Genomic DNA, 16,360 nt, shown 5'->3' with positions numbered 1-16,360 from the left:
TATATGTAATGTACTTAAATATACCATGTAACACATTAAGTGATATGACATCACAAGTTTTATTAGTTCAAACTTACATCTAAGCTAGCATAAAAGTCATGGGATTAGCTAGGTACCAGCTCTAAAGATACTGTTCCCTATTTATGCCAGACTAAGTCAACACATTTACTAATATCTGAGAAACAAAAACAGTTTCTCAATAGCAGAGATTTCTCCCCCCCCCCAATAATAGAGAAATATTAAACTTACTGGAACAGAAAATATTCCTTCATTTCATGAAAAGTTAAAATAATTCTACAATAAACATGGCTCAGTTTACTCAATTAAGTTAAAAAACTTGAGTCAGTTTTTACTTAATCAGTTCACTATAGTCATTTTAGGGTGTATTCTGTTTGGGGGGAAGATAACAAACACTTCTGCGAAAAAATGGCTACGTCAGTAATGAAATAATTAAATAACATCATAGGAAGAAAAATGGTCAGCTTGGGCTCCCAGAGTCCCCAGAACTAAATAATTGACCTATGAGTTACATACTTAAAGGAAGAGCAGCAGAAAGTAAGCTGAAATAGCAGTCACTGAGTTTGCATGAATCAGAGAAGAGAGGTGTGAGAGGGCACCAGCTGCTGGAAGCTTAGAGACCATAAACACAGAGAAGCAAACATCAAGTTTTGAAAAAGTATCCAAGTTATTTTGTGCTCTAAACCAAAGAAAAACTCAAAATTACAGTCCTGTCTATCACAGATTCTCAACCCTGGCACTGCTAACATTTAGGTCTGGATAGTTTGTCAGGGAGGGCCACCCTGTACATGGTGGGAAGGTACTAGCACCCCTGACCCCTGATCTCCACGCATTAGACGCCGATGGCTCCCTCCTCCACACTGGGACAACTAAAACTGTCTGCAAACGTTGCTGGTGTGCCCCAGGCGGGGGGAAACCATTTCCAATTTAGAACCACTGATCTGATTCGTTGGCTTGCCTTTCTAAAATTCAAATCGTTTGGAACTAAATCTCATACACCTGTTACTAACACTTAAATTTCTCTCTCTCTACCTCTAGTGAGAAGCTGAGTTTTCTTTGCCTGCTGATACTAATGTTGCTGGACGTGAGCATATGTATATGCTAATATTTTATGTTTATCAGATAATGAAACTAACCGATTAACATTACACCCAGCATCGTCAACTCTAGAGCCACATTGTCCATCCTCTCTGCTAACTTAAAATGAATCATTCTCTTACGATCTTTTTTTTATTGAAATGATGATAGAAAATATTTTTTCTTAAAATGAATATTAACATGTTAACCCTACTCCTGAAATTAAAGATGAGACATGCAGCTGAATATATAATAAAATTACTGTCATCCGAGTAAATTTTGCCCTGTGGTACTAAAATTAAAGACTGTAGTCCTGGAGACTGGGTGATGCATTAAAGGAGGGGGTGCCTCTTGCAGTTTATTCCTTAGAGTGGTCAGTCAATACATATTTAACGAGCATCTACTCTGTGTAAGGCATTGTTTCTGAGGAAACAAAGAAGGACTGGCTAGCCAAAATCCTTCACGGAGTTTATGTCCTAGTTGCGGGAGCAAAAAATCAGTTAATAAACAAGTATAGAACAATACAATGCTAAGTTGGTAAGTATTTTGTAGGAAATAAAGCAGGGCAAGGACTAGAGAACTTTATGAGGGATGATCAAGGAAATCCTCTCTCCACAGATGACGCTATAAACAGAACTCTGAATAAAATAAGGGGATGAGCTTATTTTATAAGGGAGAATTGAGAGAAGAGAATTCTAAGCAAAGAAGAAATAAAATACAAAATCTGAAGTCAGAATCAACTTGGCTTATTGAAAAATCATCATAAAACTAGTGTGGTGACATGAAGGAAGTAAACTAGAAACTTATAGTAGGAGGATGTAGGTGGGGAGCTCATGCAGAGCATGAAGGTGAAGTTAAAATTTGGCTTTCATGCTGAGTGGATAAGAAGACACAGAAAGATCTGAACAGAGGGGTACGTGATCTGATCTACATTTATAAACGATCAGTCTGGCTGCTTTAGAAAAGTGTCTGTAGAAGGAAGAGAAATGAAACAATGAGAATTACTAGGAAGACATTGCAGTTGCATAGGCTCGGGGAAATGGGGCCCGTCTGGATAGAGGAACTAGGGCTGATGAGAAATAAACAGATTCATAAAATATTTTGAAGATGGAACCCACAGAGCTTGCTGAAGAACTGAATACACATGCTCTTAAAAGTATTCAAGAACAACCTAAAGGATTTGGGCTTGAATGACAATGTGAAAATTAGTGTCATTTTCTAAAATGGGAATAACTGGAGAAGGAGCAGATGTGGGTGTGGGTGCAAGAGGGAGATCAATGTCTTTTCAGACACGTCAAGTTTGAGATGACTTTTAAATATGAAACTAGTACCCGTTTTATCTATAGAGCTAATCAGATATGTTTTTTATCTTCAATTACCTTTTAGTTACTATCTTTATACCTTTTTTCTTGTAATATTAGGGTTATTACATCAGCTTTCTTACTTACCCCCAATTTATTTATTTCTTATCTTCTAACTGTGCCATTGAAAACATATGTCTTTACTGGTGATTTTTTTAACTAAAGCATTATCTATCTAAGCCTGGGCAGCTCAAAAAATAAAGCTTATGAAAAAAGCAAGGCATGAGTAAATTAAATTTCAGCGGTCTGCTTTTCTCAGGCAACTGGTGAACACTGACAAATATTATTTAAAAACACATAGGTTTAATGTTAAAGTTGAACTTTCAAACTTTAAAAATTATTTAATTATAACAGAGGTTATATGTACAACTTGTGGGATCTCTTCTTGGAAGTATATATTTTGACATGCTAAGAATTCAAGATTGTTCCCTGAATGTTTTAAAAAGCAGTAATTCTAACTTTGAGGATATTTGGGTATGTCAGTTCATTGAAAAAGAAAAAAGATCTGTAAAAAATGGCTTCATAGTAAAAGTACCAGCTATAAATTTTAATATTATTAACTGGTATTCCATATTAGTAACTTTTGCTCCTTTAATTGAAAATTGAACCAAAATCAAAAAGCAGATCTATATTTATAAAGTTTGTCTTGAAGTATTTTACAACAGATGGATGTAAAACTCTTTTTGGAGGTCATCCTTTTTAAGATGATGCTTGAGTTGCAAATATCATCTCAGCAAAGAAAGGCAGTATTTTTTTTTAATTATCCATTGATATCATAGGAATAATTATCTGTTTCTCAGAATAATTATCTGAGCAGATGCTGAAGACATGCCAAGTAAAATAATTGAGAGAAGGGAAAAATCAGAATAATGATGTACTCCTGGTTCTACTGGATATAGTGAGAAGTCTGTATTTATAGAAGCTAGTCCATCAGTGGGAAGTCTGAAGGTAGTTTTATGATCCATAAGACTTAGGGAGAGGGGGATGGGAAGAGTACAGAGATTGCAAAAGGAATAGAAAGACATTGCCCTTTGGGTCAATCCCTGTCTTCTACATTGCTCTGGCTTCTTATTAAAGGAACATTACATTAGTTTGAATACACTTATTTCCAGGCCAGTTATTGTCCCATGGAATTCACTTTCATGATCTTGAAATCAAGAAAATAAAAATATAAATGAAACAAAGTTCTTAGTAAGTCAGATAAGTGAATTTTATTGCCTGTAAGCAAGAAAGCGAAATTCTATTATTTCATTATGCTAAAAGAAACATTAGTGACTCCTGGGGTTTAGTAAAAGGACATAGCTTGTTTTACCTCTAGGTCATTTGATAATTTTAAATGACCTGCAGAGACTAAAAGTGTTTTATGCTGTTTTCTATCTCTGTGACAGCAGGATTGGGGAAAGATGATTAAGAACAGCCTTAATGTATGAAAACAACCATAAATTAATATAAAAGAGCAATTTATATTCATATATCAAGAAAGAGCTGACAAAAATATTCTGATTTTTGATATTTAAATGTTGTGATTATAACATTTAAAATTATCGAAATTAACTAAATTCACTACCTCCTTAGGTACTTTGTAAATTTTGAATTTGGCCTTTAATATTGGATTCTGAAAACAGTAAACAGCTAAACTGTGGTCAAATAAAACTTGTAAAACTAGAATATTTACTAAATCTTATGTTAAAACACATGAAATGAATGATGAATTTATCAAAAAGTACAATAATAAAGAAAGCCTTTATAAAAACAGGTCCAAAAAATTCAGTACTCTTTATTTTTCTATAATTGAATTTAAATTCTAACTCTAGCCCTTACTTATCCTAGAAGTTGATGTGAACGAAAAATACCGCAAACCATTTCAGTAAACAAAGAATGCTGAAACCATCAAGTCATCAGCGGCTCCCGCCACCCCCTAGTGAAGACAAGCCTGCAGCCCAGCCTCTGCAGCCACTCACAATGGTGCCCTGAGGGGCCTCAGAATAAGAAAGGACAAGATACTGGCCCTACGTAGCTAAGTGCTTGTCAAAAGAATGAATTCAATGAGCCCAAATGCTTGCTTCCTCCCATACATAGAAAAGCACTAAATTCTTTAACTTGAGATGCCTGGTTTTCTTTAGATAACAAGTAACTTTTCATTGTTCCAACTACCCGGTCTTTGTTGTAAAGCTCCTCCCCTACCTCTTTGGAGCAGTCCCTCAGAGCGATCTGAGAGTCTGTCATCCAGGCTCGAGTCCTCCCGCCAAATAACACATAACTTTCAACATTTAGGCTGTGCATTTATTTCAGTCAACGTTGAAATGTAACATAATTCTGGTCAGGGCAAATTCTGTGAATCTAATTTTTATATACAGAACATTTTTCGTCAAGTTTCAGGATGCTCTTTGGATTTGAGCTAAGCTCTGGAGGGTTAAAAAGCATCTATGGAGCTCTGGTGCTGATGGGGTGGGGGGTGTGGCAAGGCTTCTAATCCTTAATCATCACTATCTATTATTTTTTAACTATATACCATTCTTGGTAGCCCCAGGTGTCAGCTTCTCCCTCCTTGAGTCCACTAAGACACTCATATCCAGCATCTTTTCTCTGGTTTGTCCTGTCTTTGCATGTGTGACTTCTTCACCCAGACAGTGACACTATTCAGTCAGGCCACCTCTTCTTCGGGCATAATTTAGTCCCTGCAGGCTGGACAAGAGAAACTCACATACCCTTTCCCTCGTCTCCAGAGCGTTTAGATTCAGCAACTTAAGAACGAGGAGGAGTTTTTCAGATGTCCCGACAAGAATGTCAAGGCTCCTGGAAACTTCCTCATATCCAGTAACTTCCTACTTACCCAACCAACTCAGGTGGAGTGTGAGAGCCTGACAGTAAGTTTGTTTGTTTGTTTGTTTTGGGTTGTAATGCAAATGCCTGGCATTAAGCTTTTGATTTCAAAGATATCCATCTTAAATAAACAAATTGCCAGCTGGGATGACACACCTACCAGCTAAACAACTAGGTAGGAAACAAGGCCCCCGCCTCCCTTTACTCTCCCACCCACGAAGTTCCCCTTTTAGAAATCCCTGGGCAACCTAGATAACCTCACCCTCATCCCGCTCTAATGTTTAAATTCCCAATGAAGAGTGAACCCACGAAACATTAGGTCCCCATCCATGACCCAATAAAGGCAAAACCCAAGGTACATGCTTTCTCTCTCTACTTGAAACCTCATGGTGTGGCTGCAGGCATGCTGTGTACTCTTCAGTACTTGTGAGTAATAAATCTTGGTTTTTCAAGTTCCCTGATGGTTGTTGCAGAGGTAAATCTTGCAATCATAATAAAACTCACAAGAGCCAGTCTTACTACAACATTGGCTCCGTTCAGGGAATTGTGTATGAGCGCTTGGCACAAGTGGTAGGGGCCAGGTGAGTGCCCAGGCATCCCAGCCCGTAGCATCACTATCAATCAGCTGAGACCAACCAACCGGAAACACCAGGCCTCACTAACTGGTCAGGAGCCCCAGAGACCGCGTCGTGCTCCTTCTTGTCTATGTCCTCCCATCTCCAGACAAGTTAAATTGCATTTACTCTGTGACTCTCCATAGTTTCCAAAATCCCCATAAAAATCCCTTGTCACCAGCAAGAGATGGAGCCGTTCTTTCTCCAAACTTTTCTCATGCTGAAGTACCTTGCCGATAATGGTTGAACTCGGATTTTAGTCTCAGGATAAATTTCTACCTTTCTGAATGACAGTTCTAGCAGCTTCAGCAAACCCAGTAGGCTGTCGCAGTAGCTTAAAACAACATTTCACTATATATCATGATTTTGTCAGTTAGGAATTCAAACAGAACTTGGTTCACAATTTTTCTACTCAGTGTGCCAGGGACTGGCTGAAGTTGCTCATTATCTCTACCTTTTGGGTGGGCTTATGTGGAGAGTTCAGAAAGAATTCACCCAAATGCCAAACACTTTGGTAGGGACAGCTGGAAAGCTGGACTCAGCTGAGCCTCTCCTTCTTCAGGTAGACTCAGGGCCAATCCACATGGTTTTCCCCCTTGGGAAGATGGTGTTCTTACATGGAGGCTATCTTTGTGTCCAATGTGGATTCTTTTTTGACCCGTGAGTTATTTTGAAGGGCTTAATTTCCAAATATTTGGGGACTTTAAAATTATATTCTGTTAAATTTGTTATGTCATTTAATTTGGGTTTATTTCTTCTGTGCTCAAGATATTATCTGTAGGATTTTAACATTTTGGAATTTATAAAGGTTTTCTTTATTGTCCAGAATATGGTATATTCATAGTTAAAAGCTGATTAAATATAATCTATATATAGCTAAAAAGATGCATTCTAAAATTGTTTGGTGCAATGTTCTATATGTACTAATTAATTATGCAGTTAATTCTGTGTTACTTATACCAAACTGGGTTAAAATCAGCAACTATATTTGCTTATTTTTTTCCTTTTAGTTCACTTTTTGCATTATATATATTGGATTACATATACCGAATACAGGGGAGTACAAAATAAACATTATTATGTATTACTCTTAGGTTGACATTTTTTTCACTATGAAACTTTCTTCTATCTCTCAACATACTTCTTTCCTTAATGTCTTCTTTGTCTGATATTAATATTGCCATATCAAATACCTGTTAAGAACATAGCAATTTAATTCTTACCTCTGTAACTTCTGGCATCAGTCAAGAGAAGCCTTTCTTTAAATAACTGTGTGATATGAAACAGTTATGATTACTATTTAAACATATTTCTATTAGCTTGAGGGAGTCCTACATTAGGTTTAGTAATATCTATTGAATTATCTTCCTGAATGCTAAAGGAAAATACATTATATGATTATATTTAAATTTAGTAGTGATCACACTAATGCAAATCATTGACTCTCTAAAGTGGCTGCCTATTTTGTTTAAGAAGTGAAAGTTCGAGCATTCTATTGGAACAAGTAAAAAATTACTGAATTAAAAAAAAAGTGTTTTCTGTTTCGTAAAGCAGCCATTTGAATGTGAGGCAAAACTTTATATACTACTCAGTATTTGATTTTACTTACTTGTTTCTGTTTCTGCTTGAGTTACACCCGGTTAGAGAACAGTTAAGTTTAGAAAAAAAGGAATAAGAAGATAAGGTTAAGTGAAAGGAATCCACTATTTCTTTGCATGTGGTATTCCTGGAGGTAAAATCAGCAGTCTGAAACTACTGGGCAGATTTAAGGTTTGGTTCACCAAACATTGTTTCGGCCCAGATATACGTATGACTCACACAAATCCTAATTTCTTATGTGTTTAAATATCACTGACTTGAAGGAACTTATAAATCCTGTTAAAAGAATTTATAGTCATTTTGAACAATCATATTTTTTGATAAGAAAACAAACACTAAAATTTAAATTACTCTCAAGTATGGATTCATGATTTTCATTTCTCCTTTGAAACTACTTCTTAAAATCTGAAATGTGAGAATTACTGGAACAAATGATCCATTCTGTAAATGCTTTCCTGCCACAGCCCAATATTTTAAAATGCAACAATTTTGCAGCCACTACCATCACCACCAGATCTCCATGGATGCTTTTTAACCCTCCAGAGTTTAGCTGAGAAGTAAGTAGCAAAAAAATTAGGTCATTTTTGTAATTTGGAATCATGAAAATATATTACCCCCCAGAAAATGGCAAAACCTGAAAAAAAAAATTATTTTACATGTGAACTTTGTCCTCTAACGGAAGAATCTCATCATCAGGGTCATGAACTGCCACGTTGCACAATTCCAGTGGGGAATATTTATATTGCATTTTGTGTTAATTCCCTTAAGTTGTGTAAAATAGAGGCCCTTCTTAGATTTACTGGGGATATGCCTTTTAACAGGATAATTCTCTTTCAACTTTCAGTGTAACACCATGTGCCTGTCATCTATTCATTCCACATACATTTTGTCACAGGCATATTTAATCATCTATTTCATTATTTATACCCATGAATCATGAGACTATATTTATGTGTAAATATCCACATTGGCATAATTCTTTAAGTTTTTGTGAAGTATGGCTTACCACTTATTTGCACTTTACATAAAAACAAGCATAGCAAAACATGTCTATTTAATGAAAGCTATTTGGTCATGATGCTTAAAAATACTAAAAAGACAAGTTAAATGTTTTGTTTATTTGAATATTAAAATCTATGTAAACACATATTATGATTTGTAAAAAATAGCAAATAGAAAAACTGAAATTATGTAAAATGTATAATGTCATCAGCAACAATAATAACTAAAATCTGCGTCTGTTTACATGTCAGGTCCTGTGCTAACATTGATACATGCACTATCTCCTTACATCATCATAACAAATGGATAAAATCAATAAACTCAAAAATCTCATTTTTACATGAGGAAACTGAGGCACAAAAGGTTTTACAAAGGTCATATAGCTAGTAATCAATACATTTGGTATTTGCACTTGGAGAGTCAATCTCCAGAACCCGTGTTCTTATTCACTTTGTTGATTAACCAATATAAGTAGGAAATAGTGGAAGATCGGGAGAGAGAAGGAATACAGGATATAAGGCTAGTAGGCCAACTCATGGGCAAAATAAAGGGACATTATGCCTAGGGAAGAAAAAATCAACTCCTAAATTTGTAATCCAAGAGAGAAAGTCTTGAGAAAAACTTTAAACTTCAGGATATAATTAGTCTAATTTGTTTCACCAGGATTGAGAGTAAAAGATGGTAGCAGTATACGATTATAAGCTGAATTCATAATGTAGCCTAGGTTTTGTAAGCTTGATAGGAACTGTTTAGAAGATTATCATCAACAATTTACAGCCAATTAAACAATAGAAGTAAAATATGATTATTTAATTTTATGTAAGCAGAATTTTAGTTCAGTTTTAAGCTGTAAACCTGATTCACTCTCACTCATTCCATGCATGAAAGAGACAGGGAAATAAAAATTATTAATCAACTGCATTTTCAAAAATATCCGTATTTCAGGGAATCACTGAGCAAATCCATACTGTAGAAGCTGATTTAGAAGGTACAAAAAGTAGGTTTGCATCTGCAATCTAAGCCCTAAATGGCTCTGAGGAGGAGCAAGCCTGTGACTGGGGAAGGGACAGGCATACTCTTGAAGGGAGTTTCCTTACTCTGAGAAACAGGCAAATGGCTCAGAAACCGATAACCAAGTCCCCTTCTGCCTTTGCTGAACTTCTTGGCAATTCTTAAATCCCTCTCCCAGTTGTCCCCAAACACCCAAAAAAGATGCACATGTTCTTTCTTAGTGAATTAATATAAAACATTCTCAGATGAATGCACTGGATTTGCAGCATATTCAAGCAAAGGAACGCTCACTATCCCCTTCTTCAAATGCAACTCAAAGTCTGTGCAATTCTTCAGGCATTCAATCAAATGTATTAGCATTCTGTAGGTAAAGAAATACCCTCTCTCTAGCCTGACCTCTATTTTCAATCAATTTCAAAGCTGTAAATGACTGAGGCTTGAAATAAATGATTAAATATGCCTGTGACAAAATGTATGTGGAATGAATAGATGACAGGCACATGGTGTTGCACTGAAAGCTGAAAGAGAATTATCCAGTTAAGAGGCATATCCCCAGTAAAGAGGTAATAATCTAAGAAGGGCCTCTATTTTACACAACTTCAGGGAGCAACACAAAGTGCAATATAAATATTTTCCACTGGAATTGTGCAACGTGGCAGTTCATGACCCTGATGATGAGATTCTTCCGTTAGAGGACAAAGTTCACATGTAAAATAATTTTTTTTTCAGGTTTTGCCATTTTCTGGGGGGTAATATATTTTCATGATTCCAAATTACAAAAATGACCTAATTTTCCCACTACTTACTTTTCAGTGTTAATGATCTCCATTTTCCTCCCTGCCATCTCCATCTTGCCATCTACTCTGCCTAAACAGGTGCTATAAAACTTTCTAATGCCAACTCATCTCAATTCCTCCATAAAACTCCCTGCTAATTCTATACAATGTTAATTTCATTTGATCCTTGTGAACCTCAGAGTTGAGTTTTCACCATGGGACTATTTTGTCACAAGTAATAAATAGATTACCACTCAATATTGATGGTACCTAGAGATTATCATACATCTAGTATGTATTACTCTTGGACTAAGTTATTGGTACATGGATGCTCACTGAATTTCAGCCTGTACTTTTCCCCAACTGTGTCCTTGTGTTGGAGTTAATTATTAAAAGTCAGTTTTCCTACCCCGCATGCCAGATTACAGGTGAGATTAGAGCCCAAAGCTGAACAATAATTAACTTTGCTGAAGCCTCGTGGCTTTGCACAGGTGGTGTGATTTTCCATAATGGTAAGCAGTTCTTGGTAACCTTCCAAATAAAATGCACTCTTCTCTTGATTTATATAGCAGTTACCTACCTGGAAGAATTAGCAAATCTTAACAGCATTCCAAAAATAATTTTTTCACACATAAAAGTGATATGCATCTTTGGCTCAAATAATTAAAATGGATTTTTATTTACATGATACCTAGTCAGAAATCTAAGAGCCACAACAGAGTTTTCATTACATAACACTTACTATGCGTGGAAGGATATCGAAATATCCTAGTCCCTATCCAATAAATGGCAATAGTGCCCCTCCTCCACAGTTTCTGTGACAAAGAATAACACTCCATTCAAACTTCAATATTTCTCTATAAACCCCCACTGAGAACCACATCTGTTAGACTGGAAAGAAGGCAAGAGCCAGATGATAGAGAGCTTGTAATATATGTAAAGGACTTGAGGTTTATCTTTAGGATAATAAGAAACTACTGAAAAAATTTAAGCCAGAGAGCAGTAGCATTTATATTTTAGAAAATATAATTGATCTGCTAAGTACAGAATGAATTAGAGGGTGTTTTCATAGCAAACTGAAGACCTTAAGTCGTCTAGGTGACAGACAATGGTAACTTTGACCAGAATGACTTGAAATAAGCTATTTAGAAATTAGATCATTAAAGATTGGTTCTCAGGGGTATGAAAGGAAAGACATAAAGGATAAATGGCAAATATAGAAAAAACTAGAGAAGAATCTAGAGTTGTCTTATATATCTTATTTTCCTGTCTTAATTGAAGCTATGTTATCTCTGAAGATATTTCTATTTTTAAAGATTTTTTCTTGATTTTCTAATTTTCCTTGAAGTTAGCTAAGTCACTAGAAAAAAAGAGATTTCATATACAAGAATTATCTACACACACATTATTAATACATTTACCACTTAAAAATTCAAAGTTCTCTTTCATTAATATTTGGGTAGATTTAATTTTTTTCCATAGATTCCATATTAATGGACATTAGCAAGGTCATTACTTTGTATCTCCAAGTATTTGACTCTGGATTTTCTCAGAGCCAACCAAATTATAATACTTAACACATTTAACCTTTTTTAATCAGGTATTCATTTTTTCCTTCTCAGATTCATGCTTCACTTTTACACATATATGATATAAAAATTCAGTTTAGAAGAGGTTAGTAATATAAGTGTTTAGATAGGGTAGAGTTCTTATACCAATATATTTCAAACTTTAGTGTACACTGGAATTACCTGGATTGCTTCTTAAGAACTTACATTTCTGGGCCCCACATTCAGAAATTTTTGTATCATATAGTGAAATTATTTATAGGATGAAAGAATTCCACTTAAGCTAGATATTAATGGACATAAATAAATCTTAACTCTAGAAGCAACTTGGCCAATACTAGTGAATGATAAATCTGTCCAAGGCTATTCCCTTCTAAACATTCACCTGTACAGTACATGACCCCTATCTGCCTATCACAAACCCCAGATGAACAAAGTAACCAGAAGAATTCTTATAGGTCACGTTTCCAAAGATCTCAATGATGGGTGATCTTTGGGACACATGGGACCCACCACCATGTCACTCTGGCATTAGCTGACTAGACCATGCATGTGCAGAATCAGAATTTCTGATTCAGTAAGTCTGGAGGAGAGCTCAGGAATATGATTGATTTCTTTATTTGTTCTTTATTTATTAATGAGCAATTTGGTTAATGTAGGTACTATTAAGATAACGCTCTGAGAAACAGTGCTATAGCCAAGGAATATTTTACCATGCTCTACTCTGTCTCTGGTATGTAGAAAAGAATACAGTTAGTTGTTTCCAAGCCTATAAATATACTAATTCTCTTTATTGTGGAGTAGTCTATATTTTTCCAGGAGCAAAAGTCCATAAAATTGGGTGAAAAAGTTCCCTACGTGCTAAAAACTACATAAAATAGCGCAAACTATCTCAGTAAAGTACATGATGATAATGTTTCCAGGGGTTGGATTGGTAGGGTTGGTGGCGGTAAGCTATGGGATGCAAACATCTAACTCAGTGATTATCTGCCTTGGCCATGTATAAAAATCACCTGAGTAATTATAAAACATCCCTATACTCAAGTCACACTCCAGACTATTTAAAAATAAGAATATCTGGAGGTGAGGCCAAGGTATTTTAAAAAATCTTCCAGGTAATTTCAGTGTGTAGCCAAGTTTGAGGACCACTCACTGAATGGAGTGGTCAGTGATTATCCAAAACAGAGTTGCAGTCCAGCTGAGAGGTAAAAGAAGCACGCTTTTCATGTATCCTATTGTGATGGTTAATGTTATGTGTTATCTTGGAGGGAATAAAGGATGCCCAGGTAATTGGTAAAACATTTGTAGGTGTGTCTGTGAGATTTTTCTGGAAGAGATTACCATTTGAATCAATAAACTAAGTAAAGAAGATCAACCCTACCAATGCAGGCAGGCATCATCCAATTAGCTGAGGGGCAAAATAGATTCAAACACAGAGAAAGGGTGAATTTGCTTTCCCTGCCTGCGCTGAGCTGTCCATCTTCTGCTCTCAGACACTGGTACTCCTGGTCTCAGGCCTTTGGATTTGGACTGAATTACATCACCGGCTTTCCTGTTTCTTCAGGTTGCAGACGGTAAATTATGAGGCATCTCGGCCTCCACAATCACATAAGCCAACTCTTATAATTAATTAATTAATACCCTATTGCTCTGTTTCTATGGAGAACCCCAACTAATATGCCCATGAATTTTACATGTGGCCTTCTGAACCAAACGCTAGTGGCCTGGACATCATTTCTATGTCACCTTTCTGATAGCAGTAACCACCTAACATAAATTAATTTTCAGAGTAAAAAACCCATTTTGAAGAACCAGCTTTATGACACTTATAAATGATAAACTTCCTTTCAATATTTATCATTGAATCAAGTTAATCACAATCTTCAATGCATACAAGTCTTTCCATTTCTCGCTGAACCATTATAATCCTCTTAAATTTTTCAATTTTATGGTTCAAGCTGGAAAAGAAAAATTTGCATTTCACTTTTGGCCTTATATAGCCCACCATCTCACAACTAAATGAAAGCAAAAATAGTGTAAGTGGGACCATTTGGAACTAACATAAACACATGGAGTTTTTAATTTTGAAACAGCAATTTAAACTACTTTTAAAAAGAGGTCTTTTTACTGGAGAAATGTATTTGTATTTTTAATTAGACATTTTTTTCCTGATTTTTAATGCCATTTTAAATAGCAAAAGCTCATTGTTTCTGGAACTGAGATCACAGAAAAGAACAGGTACAGAAATATTGCCTGTTTTTTTAAAAAAAGAACAATGCCCTTATAATCCCTTATAATTAGTAGTAAGATTTCCGAAATGAGCTAATACTGACAGAAGATATACCTGTGACTTCTCACGGCTATGTCTTAGTAGTAGGGCTGTCATTGCAAATTATCACAAACTGGGTGGCTTAAAATAACGAAAATTGATTCACTCACGGTTTTGGAATCCGGAAGTCTGAAATCAAGATGTTGGAAGGGTTGGTTCTTTCTGGAGTCTGAGAGAGAATCCATTTCACACTTCTCTCCTAACTTCTGGCAGCTGTGGAAATCCTTGGCATTTTTTGGTTTGTGGATGCAACACACCAAGTTTTACATCCGTCTTTATTCACATGGCAGCCGCTGTGTTTCTGCATGTCTTATCCTTTTCTGCTCTTATAAGGACACCTGATGTTGAAATAGGGCCCACCATAATACAGAATGATCTCATCTTGGGATCCTTAATTACACCTGAAAATACAGTCACTTTCTGAGGTTCCAAGTAGGCAAAGATTTTGGGGAGAACTGTTCAACCCTCCAGAGTAATGATATTTTATCTGTTATTCTTTTTCATATGTATGCATTTCACATATAAATAATTAATTAACTCCATCACAGCAAATTATTTCTTCTCCCCAAAATACTGTACTTAAAAAGAGATAGAAACAAATATTATACCCAACTTTAAACAACCTGGGTTATAGTTCCATATTGGTCATGTTCTAACTGTGTGGTTTGGGAAGTTATAAATGAAACTTAATTTGTCATCTGCAAAAAGAGGATGATAACACCTGCCCCATCTCTTGTATAGAATTGTTGGAATCAAATGAAGTGTGAAAATGATATGAATTAGAAGAGTGCAGCCTACAGACATCTTTAATATTTTTTTCTTAAAAAGTATAAAATGAAGGTTAACTTTCCAACTTTTGATTTATTCACCATACTCAGAATGCAACTATTTCAATATAATTTTCTTTGAAATGGGGCAAAAACAAATATGTGTGGAAAGCAATGTGATATACATATTTTCAAATGTTTTAAAATGTCTGTTCCATTTCTACATTGAAAGCAACTTTTTAGGGGGTCATTTCATTACTTTCCAGAGATTTCAACATGACTTTATAGATAAAAAATTTCAATAACTTTTCATATAAATTTTGTAATTACAATATTAAACACTATTGACAGAAATAGATTTGAGGACACACAATTGACTCTTGGTATGCATTCGGTTCAACTGCTGGATGCAGATAGGTGTGGCCATATCTGAAAAGTACTTTAGTTACTAGTTTTGAGAATTTGGGGGATTAATCAGTATGATTTATACAGAGAATGGAGAATGTTAGTTAATGAAGCTACTAGGTTAACTGGAAGTTAGCTAAGGGAGAATTTTTTTACTCAATAATTTCTGGTCCAGGAAATATTTTTTTTCTCTTCCCAAACTTCTGAATTCTTTAACAATTTATCATGCTACCAAATATCATTTTTTGCATTTGTTTTGCTCTTTGTGAGCCACTTTTACATTGTCTACTAGATTAAATGCCTCTTAGGAGAGGAATGGTGTCTTGTTCATCTTTATATTTTTTTCAGCTTCTTGAGACATAGTCCTTATGAGACAGGAAGGGGGCAGGGCACAGCCATTCAAGGAATGATACAGCAATTAACATCAAAATGGTCAAAGATTCAACCCCAGTAGGCCTTGAGGCTCAAGATGGTGAGAGATTTGACTTCTAGCACATCTTAAGCTTCATTATATGCTAATTGTAATATATTAACATGGTAAATAACATGCCCACAGGCACCATGGCAGTCCTAAGGGTAGCCATGAAAGGTCAAAGAGTGGGAAATGGCCAACTTCCTGGGAATCCCAGCCCCTTCCCCAGGATAGTTATACTGGTCCTTCCACTTACTAGAACATGAAGCCACTGAGCCCATAAAAACTGGCAACACAGTGCCTTGCCTCGCTGGAGACAGCCCACACTGTCTGGAGTGTGTACCTACTTTTACTCTAATCTGAGCACTCAACCCCCACACCTCGTGGCCTCTCTCTTGCCTTTTGGTATATCTCTCTAAATAAATCTATCTTTACTCAACTGTGGTTGCTCCTGAATTCTTTCCTGCGTGAAGCCAAGGACCCACACTTGGCATGGCACATCCCAGGGGCTCAACCAAAGCCTGGGACACGGACCTCCTCACGCCCCACATCCGTTTTTCCTGCATCACTTATACACACTGAGGTTTGTTGAATGAAT

At 35.9% G+C, this 16,360-nt stretch overlaps 1 long non-coding RNA gene across 1 annotated transcript in view; it reads right to left on the bottom strand.

The window, feature by feature from the left end:
* The window catches only part of LOC105085615 (uncharacterized), a 259,455-nt gene that overhangs the window by 71,877 nt on the left and 171,218 nt on the right, over window positions 1-16,360 (bottom strand). Inside the window, exon 9 of the long non-coding RNA XR_010382210.1 lies at window positions 14,289-14,579. This is a non-coding gene — a long non-coding RNA (uncharacterized LOC105085615). The remainder of the gene's footprint in view (window positions 1-14,288; window positions 14,580-16,360) is intronic.

Source organism: Camelus dromedarius, chromosome 9 (genome assembly GCF_036321535.1).
Source record: "Camelus dromedarius isolate mCamDro1 chromosome 9, mCamDro1.pat, whole genome shotgun sequence".
In the NCBI taxonomy this organism is placed as follows: domain Eukaryota; kingdom Metazoa; phylum Chordata; class Mammalia; order Artiodactyla; family Camelidae; genus Camelus; species Camelus dromedarius.
The sequence above is the reverse complement of the archived record's forward strand: the minus strand, read 5'-3'. Positions and strand labels throughout refer to the sequence as shown.